This window comes from Bradysia coprophila, assembly GCF_014529535.1.
Source record: "Bradysia coprophila strain Holo2 chromosome X unlocalized genomic scaffold, BU_Bcop_v1 contig_173, whole genome shotgun sequence".
Taxonomy (NCBI): Eukaryota; Metazoa; Arthropoda; class Insecta; order Diptera; family Sciaridae; genus Bradysia; species Bradysia coprophila.
In genome coordinates this window covers 1299424-1316678 of record NW_023503302.1, presented here as the reverse complement: position 1 = coordinate 1316678, position 17255 = coordinate 1299424, and the positions used below count along the sequence as shown (strand labels likewise).

The 17255-nt window shown below is 33.8% G+C and overlaps 2 long non-coding RNA genes across 2 annotated transcripts in view; one reads left to right on the top strand and one right to left on the bottom strand.

Annotated features, from left to right (window-relative positions):
• The window catches only part of LOC119068380, a 27490-nt gene extending 18980 nt beyond the window's left edge, over nucleotides 1-8510 (bottom strand). The window contains exon 1 of the long non-coding RNA XR_005086147.1: nucleotides 8500-8510. This is a non-coding gene — a long non-coding RNA (uncharacterized LOC119068380). The remainder of the gene's footprint in view (nucleotides 1-8499) is intronic.
• On the top strand, nucleotides 6154-17255 carry LOC119068381. The gene is made up of 3 exons (XR_005086148.1): nucleotides 6154-6165; nucleotides 6268-6269; nucleotides 17124-17255. It is a non-coding gene; the product is annotated as an uncharacterized LOC119068381 (long non-coding RNA).

Genomic DNA, 17255 nt, shown 5'->3' with positions numbered 1-17255 from the left:
ATGGGTTTCGACATGGGATATGGGGACCACACATAGCACCTAGTTCGGGCGCATACCAACAACACGCTCCATTTTTTATGCGTCACATACTGAACCACATTATATTGTTGAATATTTGTTAAAATGGAATGAGTATAGACGACATGTTGTTGTGTATAGATGTGTGTTCAATGTAATACACATAACATGCGACCTAAATATAGTTTTTTTTTTCATCTCAAATGGACGAACCATATCATCATCATCGATCCAAATTGAATTGGTTGCGATAGAGTGAACTCCAGGCCGCGTGTGAATGAGATATTGCGTATCCAATATGGGAAAATGTTGATTGTGTTTTGTTCTGACCAATTTGAGACATAAATAAATAAGAATCTTGGAGAGTAGGATAAGAGTTTGGTGTTTTGTAAATTTTTCGATGTTTCTCTTTTTATAGAAACGGTCGGACATGTAAGCTGAAAGTTAAGTTTATTTGAGTAATTCATATTACTATTCCGTGTGCATACAAAAATGCTAACTGTGCTACAAGGATCTGTCTGTGTGTATGTGTGTGGTGATACTCTAAAGGTTTTTATGAAACATGTCATGAAACATATAACAGTAGATGGAGGGTTCGTAGGTGTATTATTTCAAAACACTCGATATTATATTGCTCGAGAAAAGTTTCCTCTGTTCAATATCTCTGTGTAAATGATGGTGGGATAATATTTTGCTTTAATACAATACATCCAAGGAAGGTAAACTTCAATGTTTTTGAAACGTACGGACAGTCTGGATGGTCTATTATTTTTATACTCAATCAAAATATTCGCTTTTGGTTATTTTTATGTCTGTAGCAGATTGTGTTTATTTCCGTAGGTTAGTTTATTGGATTCGCTTAAAAGATTTATTTTGATAATATCCTTAATTTAATCTATTTTGTTCGGAAGCTTATGCGTTGAATTATTACACTGTTTGGAGCTTAGTTGCACCGACGGAGGATTTAGATCTTAAGCAACTAAATTGTCCTTTTTACCGAATCGATTTTATCATGTTCCAGAATCTAATTTCATTTTCATATCGAACAATAACCTTTTGCTGTGTGAAGCTTACTACTAAAAAGAAAAAAAAATTATTCATAGTCGGGATAAATTACGCTTGGTGACTCGTTTGAAGTCCTCTATCCTAGGCGATTTTTCATATTTTTTATCGTTTACAAGGTATATGAACATATAAAGGAGTGAGAGACTTTGGGTTACTTCGGGCTATCACAACAAAGCCTATTCCTCCTACCTGCCACCCAAAATCCGTTTTTCCAGTCTCGTACTCTTCTCGATATAGAGAAAGAGATAAAAACATTAACCGAAGTCAGTTAGAATTTACATAATAAAGCATAAATGAAAGTTACGAAAATTATACAACAATAACGTTGCCGGTAAAAGTGGTCAGAAGGTGGAGACAACTAAAAAGTTTAATTCCAAAACTATAACGCATTTCTATACGGATTATATTAATTTTGTTATTCCATATTGTAGCAGTACGAAGGATATACACACACTACATTATTGTATGTAGCAGGTGGTCGATTTATTTTTACTACAGACGAACCATGGTATTGGTCTTATGTCACATTACATTCACTGATTGGGACTGAATGTGGATTTACGGAGGATTTGATTCGTTTGATGTATTAAAGCTTTTTTATTGAACGCAAGCACACACAATGTATCTATATGTGTAAACGAAAAACGTACAGATAATAATGGCGTTGTTTCGGTATTAGAAATATAAAAGAAAGAAATTTTTGCATTGAAATGAAAAGGAAATGGTAAATACCACACCTTTATACACACTTCTATACTTACGTGGCATCAACTTGATAAATTTTCTTCATAAATTTTGTCATTCCACTGAAACTTTTCCTTTTCGATAAAAAACAAACACTCTCAGCTACCTCCGCTCTGTATATACATTTGCGATAATACACTCAAAATCCAAAGTATATCCCATTTGTATCTATAACGTTCAATTTTTCACATCAATTTAGCACAAGAACGTCAAACCCTTATGCAAATCAGACTACTTTATAACACTTTGTTCCTTTTATTTTTGCGTTATATGTATGTTGTTTCGTCATTCTTCACACTAGCAAGCTAACAGTTTTATTTGATATTCGCACCGAACAAAAAAACCCTTACGAGCACAACAGTGAAATCTTTTCATATGCTTAGTAAACACACCTGGTGTTGGTATTTTCTTCCTCTTTTTTTTATAATACACCAGACCAAATAAATTGATCATCAATAGAAAGCGTCTTGCTTGCTGAATAAAAATGTTTTGCTAAAATAAGTTAAATCTCAAGAACAGAAACCGATTTTTATTGAGATTTAAAATGAAAAACAAGGTTGCTATTTGCTATTGTCGTTTTACGGGATAGAACATAAAAAAAACGCTTGACAATGTAACCGAGGGTCATTAAATATAAATAAAGTTAACCGTGACAATGTTATTCATTTTGCGCGAACATAAATTACAACGGCTTTGTTTCTTTCCACCGCTAGCCTGTTGTATGAGATTGGAACATTTACTTCTTCTTGAAATTAAAAATGTGTTTCGTTGAATGTGAAAGCCGTCGTTTTTATCCGTGCAGAATTAGGGATCGTGCACTGATGACGTCCATATATTTTTTCAAGGATTTTCGGACATCTACTGTGGCATCAGATGCTACATATTTTACACAAACAACCCAATAGTTGTCTCGGCCGTAGTGCGCCATTTCCAAGTCTTTTTTGCAGGAAAAATATTTTTCGTGAAAATTGGGGAAAATATGGGAAAGTGTTTTTCCAAAAATAGTCTTCGCTTTTTTGACAGTGAGGAAAACAGTGAAATCTCCACTTTTAGAGCAGGAAATGCTGTTTTGAAACTGATGCTTAAAGCTCAAATTTATAATCGACTTTCGTAAATATAATTCTGCTGCATTTCTAGTAAGTTTCGTCTTAAAATTACTATAATGTCAATGCTCTATTTGCTATAAAACCAACTTCACTGCAATTACATTTTATTGACATTTACCAGAAAATAAAGCGTGATGAATGAAGTACTGAAAAACAAAAATTGTAGCGTCTTGACAGGCTGCCAGAGGTTTTCTATACTTTTGGTACTTTTTCCGGTCAGTTACATAGTTTTGAACATATTTCATGAACAACACCTAGCTGTTCACATATCAAGTAACGATTAAATTCTGATCGGAACCCGCTGTTCCAAAATGTCACAGTATGTTAAACCTAAAACATTAAACATTAAGAAAGCGAATTATTGGAGCATTTGCTGTGCATAGGATACAAAATGATTAATTATTACGAAATACCAGTTGCAAAATGAATGTTTCAGAAAAATATGAGTGCAGACAATCATATTTCCACTTGTGTTCAGTCGTAACTTTATTTTATCGTCGACAGTTATCTTGTGCTCGGAAATAGAAAAATAATATTTTTTTTTTGTATCGCTTTGAAGAAAGTACTTGAAGCAAAATCAAAAAGTTTCTAACAGAAAATAAAAAACTATGGTCTAATGAAACTCTACGAATAATTTTGTTACGAAGTAAAAACATTCAGCATTAATTACGGAATGATAGTCAAGGTAACAGTATATGGTACTTTTCACAGTAATATTTTTTATTTCGTTTGACGTTATACCAACGATAAAACGGTATCATTCTTTACTTGGTCGACGTTGCCATGAAACAACTTCTAAAGTTTAACAATTTATGAAATGGTCTCAGCCAAGTTTTCAGCTCTGGTGGCTAGAGCTTTGTGACATTACAAAGTTGTTGTTTTTTATGGTTCTACTCTTTTTTTGTTGTTGATTCAAGCGTTCATCGGAGTAATCGACCTGAGGTAACATTCACACATATTCACACAAATACACAACTACCACAGTAAATGTATAATAAACAGTGGAATGAACATTCCCAAGTATAGAAAAAAGGAACTTCGAAAATTCGAACAGTAAAGTGCCCATTCCACTTAAAAAAAAAGTACTCCGTGAAAGAGCCGTTAGAGAGCAAGCTGTCAAATAAACAAAGAAAAATTGAAAAAATTCAATTTTGTCTCTCACACGGAGTACTTTTTTTGGTAAGAGGAAACTAAGCATAAACAAAGTTAGATTTTTTGTTTCAACAATCAGCTTTTATACGTTACATTCTACCGAAAATGACTTCCATTAAAGATTTAGCGAAAAAATTGTGTGAGAAAAGTTTGCCAATTTATGGCTCGAAAAAAGCTATGATGGATAGACTCCATGCAGAAGCCCAAGAAGCTAACAATCGCATTGCTCCAGGATGTGTGTCGTTACTATCAATTAAAAATGCCGAAAACTCATTCGGCCCTATGTGCTACTTTGAAAGAGGTAATTGACATGATGCCTGAATTTGTTACTTAAAGGTGGAAAAATGTTATTTGCATTTTATATGTAAGGTAAATGTTACAAATCTTATCGTTTCACTGTCAAGTAAAAGTTTCATGAAATGCCTTACCATTTTTGCATTTTCTCTTTCTTTTTTTAAGAAAAGCCGTGCTCCCATAACCCCTGTTACATTCAAAATATGTGTATCTTTCTGTTTCACACAAGTCTAAATTATCGTTGCAAATCTTTTATGTTATGTATGCATGATAACAACAGAGTTCTGTGTTATGTCTGCATGTATGTATAATGTATAATATACGTTTCAATAGAGATCTAAAATTTAAAACATTTTTTGATTTATGCTCCGTAAAACCATAGAAAATTCAACAAAATATATAAATTATACGAAATACATTCCCAAACAATTTCATAAAAAAAACATGCATTGAGTGCCAAAGTTAAAAAAATAAAATAAAACGAAGGAGATTGAGAGAAAGTCTAAAAGCTTTTGGTTTCATAAATTTTAAAATTTCGAAAATAATGTATTTTTTGATCGGGTTAAGGGTTTGAACGCACGGAATTACATTGTGGTGGAAATTTACTCTTAACTATTTCGTATTCTACAGAAAAATTTCATGATCAACAATTTTTGATGTTGAAATGGTTTGTTTGAAACACAAACGCACATATTAGTGGTTTTTGTATACAACTTGGCGGTTTGTATCAACTCGATGTCTATACGTTATTCATTATGAAACACTTTCGCAATAAAGGACTGCTCGTTACAGAAGGTTACGAAGCCAGAAACATATTTTTTTTATTACACTCAACGGCATATCATACACCTTCTGTCAAAGTTGAGGCCCTTGTGTGATAAAATATCGAATAATACGTGGACTGTAATTTGATATTCTATACTACGTCGTCGTAATCACAAGGACTGAAAGTATACTCAGGTATATGCTTAGTACGGACCATCTGTCAAAGCCACTCGCAACATAGTAGTGTATTGCAAAACAAGATATTTAATTTAACATGGCATAAAAATATGCAAAGAGGAAGAGAACATACAATTTGACTAGCATCTTGAAGGACATTGAACCTCCGCAGCACCAAATGAAACTAAGCTCATTTACATCAATATCTATCTATTTCAAGTATTTTGTGAAGAAAAAAAAATGAATCCGGATTTTCTTGCTTTTTTTAGGATTTTCTGATTTTCAGAAATTTTCGAGTGATTTTACTTTTGTCGATGATATATCACTCCGCCTAAAATTTAAATCAAAATCCACTTGTTACAGTCAACCACCATCGTACGACGACGGCGTTGCCGACGATTTCGACTATTCTGCCATGCTTCCGTTTGAGTGGCAGAGCATGTGGAACGTAATGCTGAGACGTGCCGCCTTCGTCTTACGATTCATTGTCCGAATGATCACTGTCTGCGCCAGCAATGTAGAATGACATTTCGTCGTCTTCATCTTTAGGCATTGAAGCGAAATACAATTGCTCGTCCATGCCATCGTTGTCCACTTCTGCTGGTGCATTCTCACCGTTATCACTCCAATACGAACACTTAACAAGCATGTCATGTCGCAAATCGGAAGCCATCTAAACTTCAACAACACCGTCATCATTACTAGAATCACTAACACGCCGTCATGCAGTAAATCCGATGATGTGGTTTCGATAACTCCGCATCGCAATTGATGCTTGAGGTGCCTTCATTTTGTAAATCGGCCCCATGGTGCAAAAGCTGTCAAATATCACGGCATATTTTTAGTTTCACAAATTTGATTCACTGACAAATTGGACGAGATTAAGCGGGTAATATCACTGGACGGTTAACATTGATTATTATTATTGCAATAAAAAGTGTCGCAGAAGTGCGTAAACCATTCAGATGTGCTACAACTGTCTTCAATATATAGCGATGATGGTGTTCTCCACATTGAATTTGAAATTCGACCACTGTTTTTGATCGTTATTACGTTTTCTAGAATTAAAATGCTTGTGGATCTGTCGATTTCTGTCGATTTTTGAGTGATTTTATAAAGTTTAGAATCGTTAATCCGGTAAGAAGTAATAATTAGTGTTTATTTCTTGAATTCCTTATTGTTGTTGTTTCAAATGGGTTCTTGCCCATATAATTTGATCCGTGTACAGCTATTGTCATAGAGTTACACTCAGGGCCTATTTTTGGAAATTTCATTAAGAAATTTAGCAAATTTTGGAAAATTTAGGAAATTTAGCAAATTTGGCAAATTTTGTAAAATTTTGAAAATTTTGGCAAATTTAGGAAATTTAGAAAATCAATTCAGGAATCAATTTCTCAAAAATAGGCCCTGGTTACACTAGAGAGTTGGCGAGATGGCGCTTTTCTATGAAAATGCTGCTTCTAAGAGGAAACCAGCATTTTGGGTGCCGATGCTCCTAAGAATTGCATTCTTGTGGCCAGTAACTGTTGTTTTTACTGCTGTTACATGAGTACTGTCTGACATTTGTGTCATTGAATTTGTGTTGTGTTTGTTTGTTCTAAGAGTTGCTCTAAATTTGTGAATTTTCGTTACAGTTGTTGAAATAATAAATTTTAGGAACAAATTTAACTAAAGTAAATCGTGAAATTTTATCGAATTACAGTGAAAAATTGTTAACTAAGAATTTCTTAGTAAGAAAGACGTTTAGTGAAAATATGAATTGGTGCAGTCAACGGTTTCTCAGTAAAAATACCACAAATTTCATTCAAGAATACTAATAAATTGGTTACAAAATATTATTAAATTGTCTGTACAGGCGTATCCAATTGCATATTCGAGAAATTGAACAATCAGATTTTATGAATCTTCAAAAGCAAAAAAGTGCAATGGTTTGTTTTGATATGAGTCAGCATAATTTTCGTTTTGTTTTGACAGATCAACATATGACTCAGCGTTGATAAATACTACAAAGATAGGGTTGTCCATGTAGTGGCCACATGAATAGATGATAAAACGACAAAACGCCATCACGCCAACTCTCGAGTGTAACGCTATGGCTATTGTTTTCTATTCCATTCGATAGTTCAGGTTTATCACGCGTTTATCATTGCCTTTCTAAGATTGGGTCGCCGCCGTTTTGTTACGAAATCGTAGCAAATAAATCGGTCTAAATTCACTAAAAACTTCACTACACGCCCTTTCGGGTTATACTGTTCTTCTATAAACGGCACAAAATTTGAGCAAAATTTCGTGACTACTTAGGAAATTTAAATTCAAACTTTAACAATGCAATATAACAATTCCGCTAAATGTTTAAATACACATCATCTATGTCACTTGAGTTGTTACATTAGGATTTTATTCCAAGAAAGACGGTTTTTTTGCATTTCAACTAATCACTAATGCGTACATTATGAATTCCGCAAAAAGACGATTTTCTTGCATTTCAAGTAATGCGTACATTATGCGTTCGCATTGATTTCACACAATATCTGCTTATCATAATGTACAGTGTCGCAAGTATATATATATATATAAAATCAATTACAATAAAAACGAATTTATGCTCGAGGCTATGCTACACTGTTTTTTCCGTCTATCAAAATATAATTCGCATTTTATAACTAGGCATATTTACGGCCACCCGCGCAACATTTCCGTTTCTGTCGAACAAAAGGAAATTTGACAAATATTTTAAACGGAAACTGCTTTAGTATGGGTTATAGGAATGCATTGTTCACATAACATTAAAATAGGATAAATTCATAGCTGAAAGCAGCTGAGGTATCAGAATGAAAATGGTTTTAATAAGTATGTTGCTAAATGTTATTTGCGCTTGAGAATATTAGATTCACAACTACAATACAGTCATGATAGAGCCGAAATGAAGATGGTCTTATGCTGTTTTCAATTATTTTCACAGTGCATTTGTAAGTAACATAAAGTATGTTATTTATCGAGATCGGTCGAATTAAAAATATGTAAATGCACTAACATCAATTACAAATTTGCATAATATTTTATGATTTGACATTCATGGCTTCTAAGGAGAATAAATATAATAGATGCTTTTTCGTTTCCATTTACGTAATACGTTTGTCCTACTAATAATGGGGTGTCATATCCAGAAATAGGTTACATTTCAACCAACCTGAAACTTGAAAATCGTTGACCAGGCCAAACTTGATTAGTTCAGGTTGACCTGGTCGATTATTTTCTGCTTTGGCACAAGATGAGTATTTTCACATGTGCATAGTGTTAAAATAGTATACTATGTCACTAGAACCAAAAAAATGGTATGTACAGAGGTGGGGAAGACTTGGAGTCCAAGAACGTTTCAACCAGCATTTTGTTCCGAGTAACATATTCAGGCTGACGAAAAAGTCACATTCCGAACAAAATTTGACACGACTGGGAAAAAAAGTGGGAAACATTGTTTTCGTTTTGGCTCAGGTGAATATGACGTTTTTGGTGTTCCTATAAGAGCAATTAAAACTCAGTGTCTTAATAGTTATTTCTGCGAAAAGTGGTTGTCTTTGTCAATAGATGAAAAGGTATAAAACGAACGAAGCGATTTTGATAAACATGTCGAAGGGCAAAAACAACTACTTTCGCAACGATTTATGCAATTTAGTCGTAAACTCACTTTTTCATGTAAAAATTTGTCACTACTGACAAAAAGTCTTATATTGAAATCATTTTTGAGACTATTCCTAAAATGGACTCCAATATACAATTGAAATAAAGGATGAGAAAGCGAACATTTTGCCTGAACCTGGAAAACATTTGCTCAAAAATTCCTTTTTTATGCCATTGACTAAAGAGTCACATAAACAATGCGTAGTTCGGTTGAAGTATTTGTGTTATCGAAAAAGCAACAAATAATCAAATTTTAAAAGAAAAAAATATTTCACTGCTGAAAACCACTTTTCTTTTTCAAAATCTGTTGATAGTTATTATTTACAAAATATCTATCAATAAACGCAAAAGACTGTAACATTTTATTCTTTCTCAATTATATCAACCATCTTTTCCCCTTTTATATAAGGTAGCTTGTGTAACAATATACACAATAAGATGTTAAAAGAACAACCGAAAAAAGGCAACTTACACAACATTATATTTACTATGGCCACCACGAACCTAATTTAGAAAGAACTTGTATACGCACGTGATATGAATACCATTCAGCCCTCGTCTCATCCAAATGGAGAATATCACATAGCGAGTTATATGAATATTATTGTACAGTAGGAACGTATATATACATAATACACATTTTTGGGGTTAAACTTACTAGAAGATAGACACCCCAGAAAAATAGAAAATTATTTTTCGTTTTTGGCTGGTTTGGTAAAAGTTTTGTGGTGCCATCACATTTATATAACAACAACATCAACTAAAAGTTCGTCCATATATGGATATACATACATACATAGTGTCTGTATGATACAAAAATATAGTTTGAAAATAGAATGGAAAGCTTCCCTGAGAAGTAACGTTTTTATATTTTTGTCGCTTCTTCCTTTCATTTTTTTTATTCAAGAAAATATTCTTTAGGGAATTTTCGTATTTTTTTTATTATTATACTTGATTGTGTACTCGTTTAATAATAGAAATAGTTGTCTTTTGAATTGATCTTTTTGAAATATTATGTGGTGAACATAAGCGAATAGTTTCTTTGCGAAAATTCACAACACATTTCTAGAACTAGAATTTTGTTTGAGAACTCTATATCAAAAGAAAACCACTAAGTATTTACCTCTATTCCTCAATTTTCGTATCTTAGACCACTTGAAAATTATTTTTCTTCCCTTTCTGCTGAAACTAGAAATTCTTTACCGAACACGCTTTACAAGCATATATTTAAAATATTCCGTGCGCATAGTAAAATCGTTTAACTCTATCACATTTCCGAAACCATATTTCGCAATTGGCTTCTCATAGAATTCTGCACTTATGGTACATGCCGCTATTTTTATGAATTCTGTTTTTTTTGTCGCTGAACAAAATGCACGAATAAATGTTTCAGATCATGTATTTCATCGTAAAAAAATAATTTGTTCAGCATAACAACAATAATATTGAAACTTCTTGTAGAGTTACTTTTAAGTTTACGAAAAGGAAATTTATTCAATGCAAAACATCTTGATTATACATTTAGTACCAGACATTTTTGTGTCGAAGTTGGAAGTTTACGTCACCTGAGCAAACCAGATGGTATTACGTTTTCCTATACATTGATTGGATTTAGGGGGTGTATGTTATACGCCCGATGTGTGAATCCAGAACATAGGCCGCTGTTGTGTCTGATGTACAAAGAAATTTACAGTTAATGGGTGAACCACAGATGACTGTGTATATATGACGTATTTGGTCATATGATGAAAAGATAAATCGATGACGGTCGATGTCGATAGCAACTAATGTCCTCGGCCACGACAGAGTAAAGTTAACCAGGCTGATTTGACTAGGGACCTGAATAATCTAGTAGCCCTACATTTTTTGCGAATAAAATTTTTCATTTTATGTCAGTGTTGATTTGCCTTCATTTTCATACATTGTATTAGGTCCCTTATTTGACGTTTCGAAAATGAACCGCTCCTGCCTGGTTTATTTTACTCTGCCGTGCCTCGGCGCACTTTTACGCCGTTTGTCTACTTTACAGTCAACTGTTTATTTGACAGTTTGTTAAAATAATGAAAATTTAGCTTCTTTTCTATTGTTTGAACTAACTTTTACGTAAACGGAGAGCTAGATGGCATATAAGTAGGATGAACTAACTCTAAGGTCTGCGTAAACATGAATTACTCTATAAACACCAAGATAAACACTGTTGACGCCGTGAATCAACGGCATGACATATAGACTGCAAGTCCAATGCTATTCGGAACGTTTCTTATTGTTTTTTGTTATTTTTTACTTTTGCTTTGGGAGCTCAGGCTCAATTCTTTTCTTTTCTTTGCTGCAATTTTTTTGGGTGATTTCTTAGCAGCTTTCCACAATTTCCAAATTTTCCTGTAAGAGGCTAGAATCTTGTGTAAGAGGCTAGCGGAAGCAACTGAAGATGGTCAGTCCACTCTGACCTGTGACCGCCGCTAGTTCTCGAGGTCGAAACAGCTTTTCTTTTTTCTTTTTTCTTTTTCGCCACTTTACATGATGTGCGGGAAAGGGAAGAGCTATAGCTCTGTTTGTCGTTCCAAAGGATGTTTCTCCGAAGGATGCTTCCTTGAAGTTCAGTGAATGTGAAAAGGAGTCTTGTTTTGGTTTTCTTTGTACGGAAATTCGGTTCTTGCAATCTGCGCCCTTGAGCTTTTCGTCTCAGGTTAAGCAAAATTGGTATGTACGAAGAGGCGTCGATGCTTTGCTCAAAACCATACATTTTGGCGTTTATTTAATATTGGATTTTAGTTTACCTTTCGACCAGAATCCTTTTTCAGAAATATAGTACCGCAATAACGACCACGAATGTGTTAACTTTTAACAGAAAATAGATTTGGTTGAAGCAGTTTGACCAGCTGTGAGAAAACTGAACAGTTTGTGAAAATTTCGTTAAGCTGCTCCATTTTATCAAAGCTAGTACTACAACCAAAACTAATTTTTATTTAAATCTAACACATTCGTGGTTGTTATTGCGGGCTCACATTTTTCAAAGGGGATTCTGATGAAAAGATATCACCAAAAATGAAATTTGAGACACGCATATGTAGACTACAATTTTAGCTAAGCATCGATGCCTCTTAAGCTACGTGATTTCTCTGTACATGCCTAGAAGTATGCTCATTCGGTTTTACCACTATCACTATCGCGTGCTTATAGCTATAACATCCTAATAACCACACTCAGCATGTTATGGAATACATACCAGCTTGTGCCAGGGACTAACGTAAGGATTTTCCCGTGGGTGGGATTTCGACGAAAAGGCGCAAAAATGACTTCCTAATTCTTACTTAGAGGCGCCAAAAACAATGATTAAAAAAAGTCGAATTTTTCCTAGGGAGATTTGAAACACATTTTCCTTCCACTTCTGAGCCCTTCTTCTGGTGAAAAAGCCCGCGTTTGTTTTGTTGTCATTTAATTTGATTTCCTATTTTGCAGAATAATTTGAGATCTTACCAATGGCATGCAATTTCTTGATAATTTTGCCATTTGGCAAAACAGATTTGCAGTAATCATCTTTTCACAAAGAACGTGACTTACGTTACAATCAAATCTGAAGTGAATATGTAATAAAGGGTAGCACTCAGCACGCTTCCTTGTGGGACTACTGCTAGGATATGAGCTAGATATCCTAGATTTCTGACAATTTGGTACAAAGACCGTTTTTGTGGAAATGATTGAACAATTTTAATAAGATAGAAAGGAAACTTTCGAAGGAACATTTTGTGTATTAGACTCTTATGCCATGCACTATCAGAGGCCTTCTCTATGTCAAATGTGAACAATCCTGCAGAGTTTTTCTTATTTAGAGCTTGTTGGATATGATTACCTAAGATTTTGCTGATGGAGTTTGGCAGGCTAATTGGTCTGTAGTTGCTAGCACCTGATGTATCCTTAAGGAATGAAGACTGCTTTTGCAATTGCTAACCAGCCTAGTAATTTTCCACAGTTGGTTAGAGTAATTTTTCAACTGTGAAAGTCGGTCGTTCCACCTTTCCTTATTGAAGAATTTAAATTGAGCTTTGATCAATATGTTCAGATGGTTAATTTTCTTGTCAATGCTGAGGACATGGTTTCGCTGCCACAAAACTTGGAATAAAATCAAAAGTACTTTTTACGTTTTTGTAAAAATTTATAGTGTGGTCAAAATTGAATTCGTGGATGGGAATTCAAAAGGCGCGGGTGGGAAAATTCCCACCCACGATGTTCCTTAGGTTAGTCCCTGGCTTGTGCATGCAAACTTCGTCACAAAATTGAATGCAAATGACCTACGTAGTGCGTTGTGCTGACTGTTAATTTAAATGGTTTGTGCAATAAATAGCGAATTTTTATGGACACAAATGCGAAATCAACACAGAAATATTTACACCGTTACACCTGAAACCGATTTTCGGACTGTACAAACGCACAAACTGTAAACAAAAAATCGACCTATTTTGTCCGTTGTTTGTCAATATTTCATAAAAACCAATAAGTTATTTAAGTCCAAATATATGATTGGCATACAAAAATATACATGAATCAGTGCGGTATATATAACTCATCAAATTCACTAAAAAGAATTTAAAAAGAAATTTTGTTTCGTCTAATAAATAAGATCTTCAAACTTTTATAAAGTTGTAAAATAGTTTATTTTTGTACATTTGTCTTGCAACCTAGTTTCGAAGAGGTACAGAGAACAGCGTAATCGATAAAGGAAATAACAATTTTTCAACCTCTCAGCTGAACGATACCTAATACGACTTTCTCTGCCGTAGACAGTTTCAATCAGACTCCGTTTTTCAGCAAATATTTCTTTATACATTATGCACAAGTTTGTACGCTAGGTCATCATTTTGTACTTTATCCGTTGCTGTCTGTGTCATATAGCTCAGAATGGATTTCGTAGTCGACGGATCGTTTATGGAAAAATGCATGTGATGCCTCAATAAATACTTACTGGAGTAATCGGTTTTGTATTACGGTTACCAAAGCTTGTTATTTTCTGCTAAGCATAAGGTGGAATTATTTTCAGATTGTTGTCAGTCAATTTTATTAAAATATTTCTAAATAGCAGGTCAAAATCAAGCGCAGAACGACAAAATTGATTGCAGTTCTCTACAGTTCTCGTTTAACTAATCTGATTTCTCACAAATAGATTCGCCTCTCTATGTCGTTTCCAGACAATTTCCAAAAATTTCCAAATAATTTCCGTCTACGACAACACTTTCAACATTTCCATCGAAATTGGATTGCTTTTGCATAACAAATAACGAACAATATAACGATAAAATAGATGTAGATAACCAACCGTACAATAATAAGAAAACCCAACAAATAGCGCAACACGTGGCGGTCAAATTTATTGTACAATCCGAGCTTGAATTAGTAATGACAAAAGTGTTGAAATTCGGTTAACGTTTACATACAATTTTTTTTTGCTGCCGCATGAGAATCATATCACACCATCATCCGCCAAATAAGCGCCACACCTTTACTTCTCTGATATAACACACTTTCGGTCGTACAGTAAACTTGTTCATATGGAAATTGAAACCAATTTGTGTCGGACTGTTGGGAATTACATAAACGAAAACAATAAAAAAAACGAAGGGAAAAATTAATGTATTTAATGGAATGGCAGTTTTAGCTAGAATCCGTGATTGTGATTTGATAAAAACGGTTTAGTCTACGGGTAAATAAGGTATGGATGAATAAGTTATTTTGGACGTAATTGTTCCTTTGCATGACTTCGTCGCATTACATATGCATTTTAACTTTACTGAAATTTTCCTCTGTTTTTTTTTGTGTTCACTTAAATTAATTTAAATTGTAAAGGCAAAGTACAATGATTATTTTAAAATTACAATGTTGGTTTATCCAGACTTCTTGGAAACGTACAGAAATTAACTTTTATACATCCGATGATTCTGGGCAATTCCTTTTAATATGGTTAAAAGGGTTAAAATGACTCTTATGTTCAATCGGGAAAGTAAAATTTTCGAGTTTTGTTGCACCCATCATATTTCAACCACTACCAAAAAACAGTTTTGAAATATTCATCACCTTCATTATTTTTCTTCTATCAATTAGACTCAATTTAACCAAAAAATATAGAATTTGAGAAAAGTTCGTCGAAAATGTTCTTTTAACGAGTCGGAAAGTTTCTCCGCTCATGAAAATTTATCTCAATCGTAAATTCCTAAATCTATAACGAAAACTATTTGAATTTTGAATGTTGTGGGTACAGTCAGAAGCAGACAAATGTTAGCATTAATTTGTTTCAGCTGATCCATCCATACAATCAAAACTTTTTCTACGGTTGAAGGTGCACACATGCGCGTGGTGGTGGTAAAACCGTATAAACAGTTTTGATTGTTTGTATGGATCAGCTGCAGCAAATTCATGCTGAAATTTCACTGCCTCTAACTGTAATTAAAATAAGAAAAGTTTTTGGTAATCGTCACTGAAGTTTTTGTGGTCCGAGTGGTTATTTGTCCTAAAATTGAGGGAAACCACATAGATTTTACTTCCCTGCTTACGCCAGTTGTTAATGATTTTTACTTTACTCGGGAGGTAATAGGGCTATTCACTCCTCAGGGAAAGCCCTTTAACTCGCTCGTATAGTTAAATAGCATACTGCACACGAGAAGTGCTTTAATATCTCGTATTACGATGAGTAAAAGTGCCTTGGGCTGAAGCCCTCGGATACATTTACTCATCTGGAAACGAGATATCAAATTACTTCCCTGGTATAGTAATCTACTGTTAACAAAGGCCGAAATCAGATGAAAAGACAGATGTTTTTAATTTGAAAAATATAATATTCTTTGACTGCTGATGAATAGGCTTTGTGTTACGTATCTATACAATAACATTGTTTGATCTCGCTTTATTTGAATTTCTGGTCAGATAATTTTGCTGTAAAAGGTAGCAATGTCTGTTTCTGATTTAACAAAATGTACCAGCAGTATTGTATCGCTTTTTCTTCACTCAGCGTGGTTTTTCTAATAACATTGTTTTACGGTTCTGTCACCATAGCCAAATCTAAACGAATTATATCAATGCACTTCGACCAAAAGTGATTATAGTTGTCAGCTGCCAAATAGAGTACATACTATTTTGTATGAAATGGTTAGTAACAGTGTTTTGCACACTGTCAAGTTTCAGTATTTAGAAAACCACTCATGCTTGAAGTGCGTAAATGCTACTTTTTCGAGCCTTTGAAGATGACAAACTATTGTTAACATCACTTCAAACTTAATGGCAAGTTAAAAAAATTTAACATCGTTTGATCACCACTAATGTCGTATTACCATTAGAACTATAATCTAATGAGACGTTGAAGTTCATGGAATGTTTTAGATATTTTATTGCCTATCCACCCGGAATATTGTTGTTACACGTACATTTCCCACCCGCGGAAAGCGGTCGTTACATGTGGGAACTTTTTCATTACATCACAAGTGAAGGAATATTCATATGAAAATTCATTACATATCAGGAGATTTTCATCACATACCAGCAGAATTTCATTACTTATCAGCAAAAATGTATCACATGAAATATTCTTTAGCACTGAGAAACAATACTCGCGATGTTATTTTAGTTTTAATATGACAAACTTTGTCACTTGAATTAATTGCACACCAATCTAAGCAAATTCATTAAAAACTTTCGAAAAAAAAATAAAAACACAAAAATAAGTGACGGCCATTTTGTCTATAGCCATAATTTCAATTTATTCAGTTTCGACGAACACCTATGGCCAAACAATTTTAATTTTTTCATTTTTCACTTATTTTCAAAAACAATCAGCACTTTTGTCTTTATTATCATGTATTCACTTTACTTCACAGCAAAATTTATTGTAACACCACCAAAATCGACAAATATTACGCAAAATATGAATCTAGCACTTCACAAAAACAAAACAGTCGAAGTAGTTTGTCAACATGTCATCAAAATAGTAGTGTTGCCAGTGATGCTTTCGGGATTAATGTTATGAAGAAGTGTGAGCCGATTTCATGAGCAGACTAGATTCGTTTATAAACATTTCAATGCAACACAATAGATTTGTTTTGTTGGTTTTGTGCTATCGGTATTTTTTATGTTTATTATTAGTCTGGCAGTGAATGAAATAGCGCGACATAAATGTTGTGAAATTATACATTAATTTAGAATAATCTTTTGATATTCAAGAATCTGCTAGTTGTCTTCTGGAACACTTTTGGTTTTGAACTGTCAGGTCCTTGG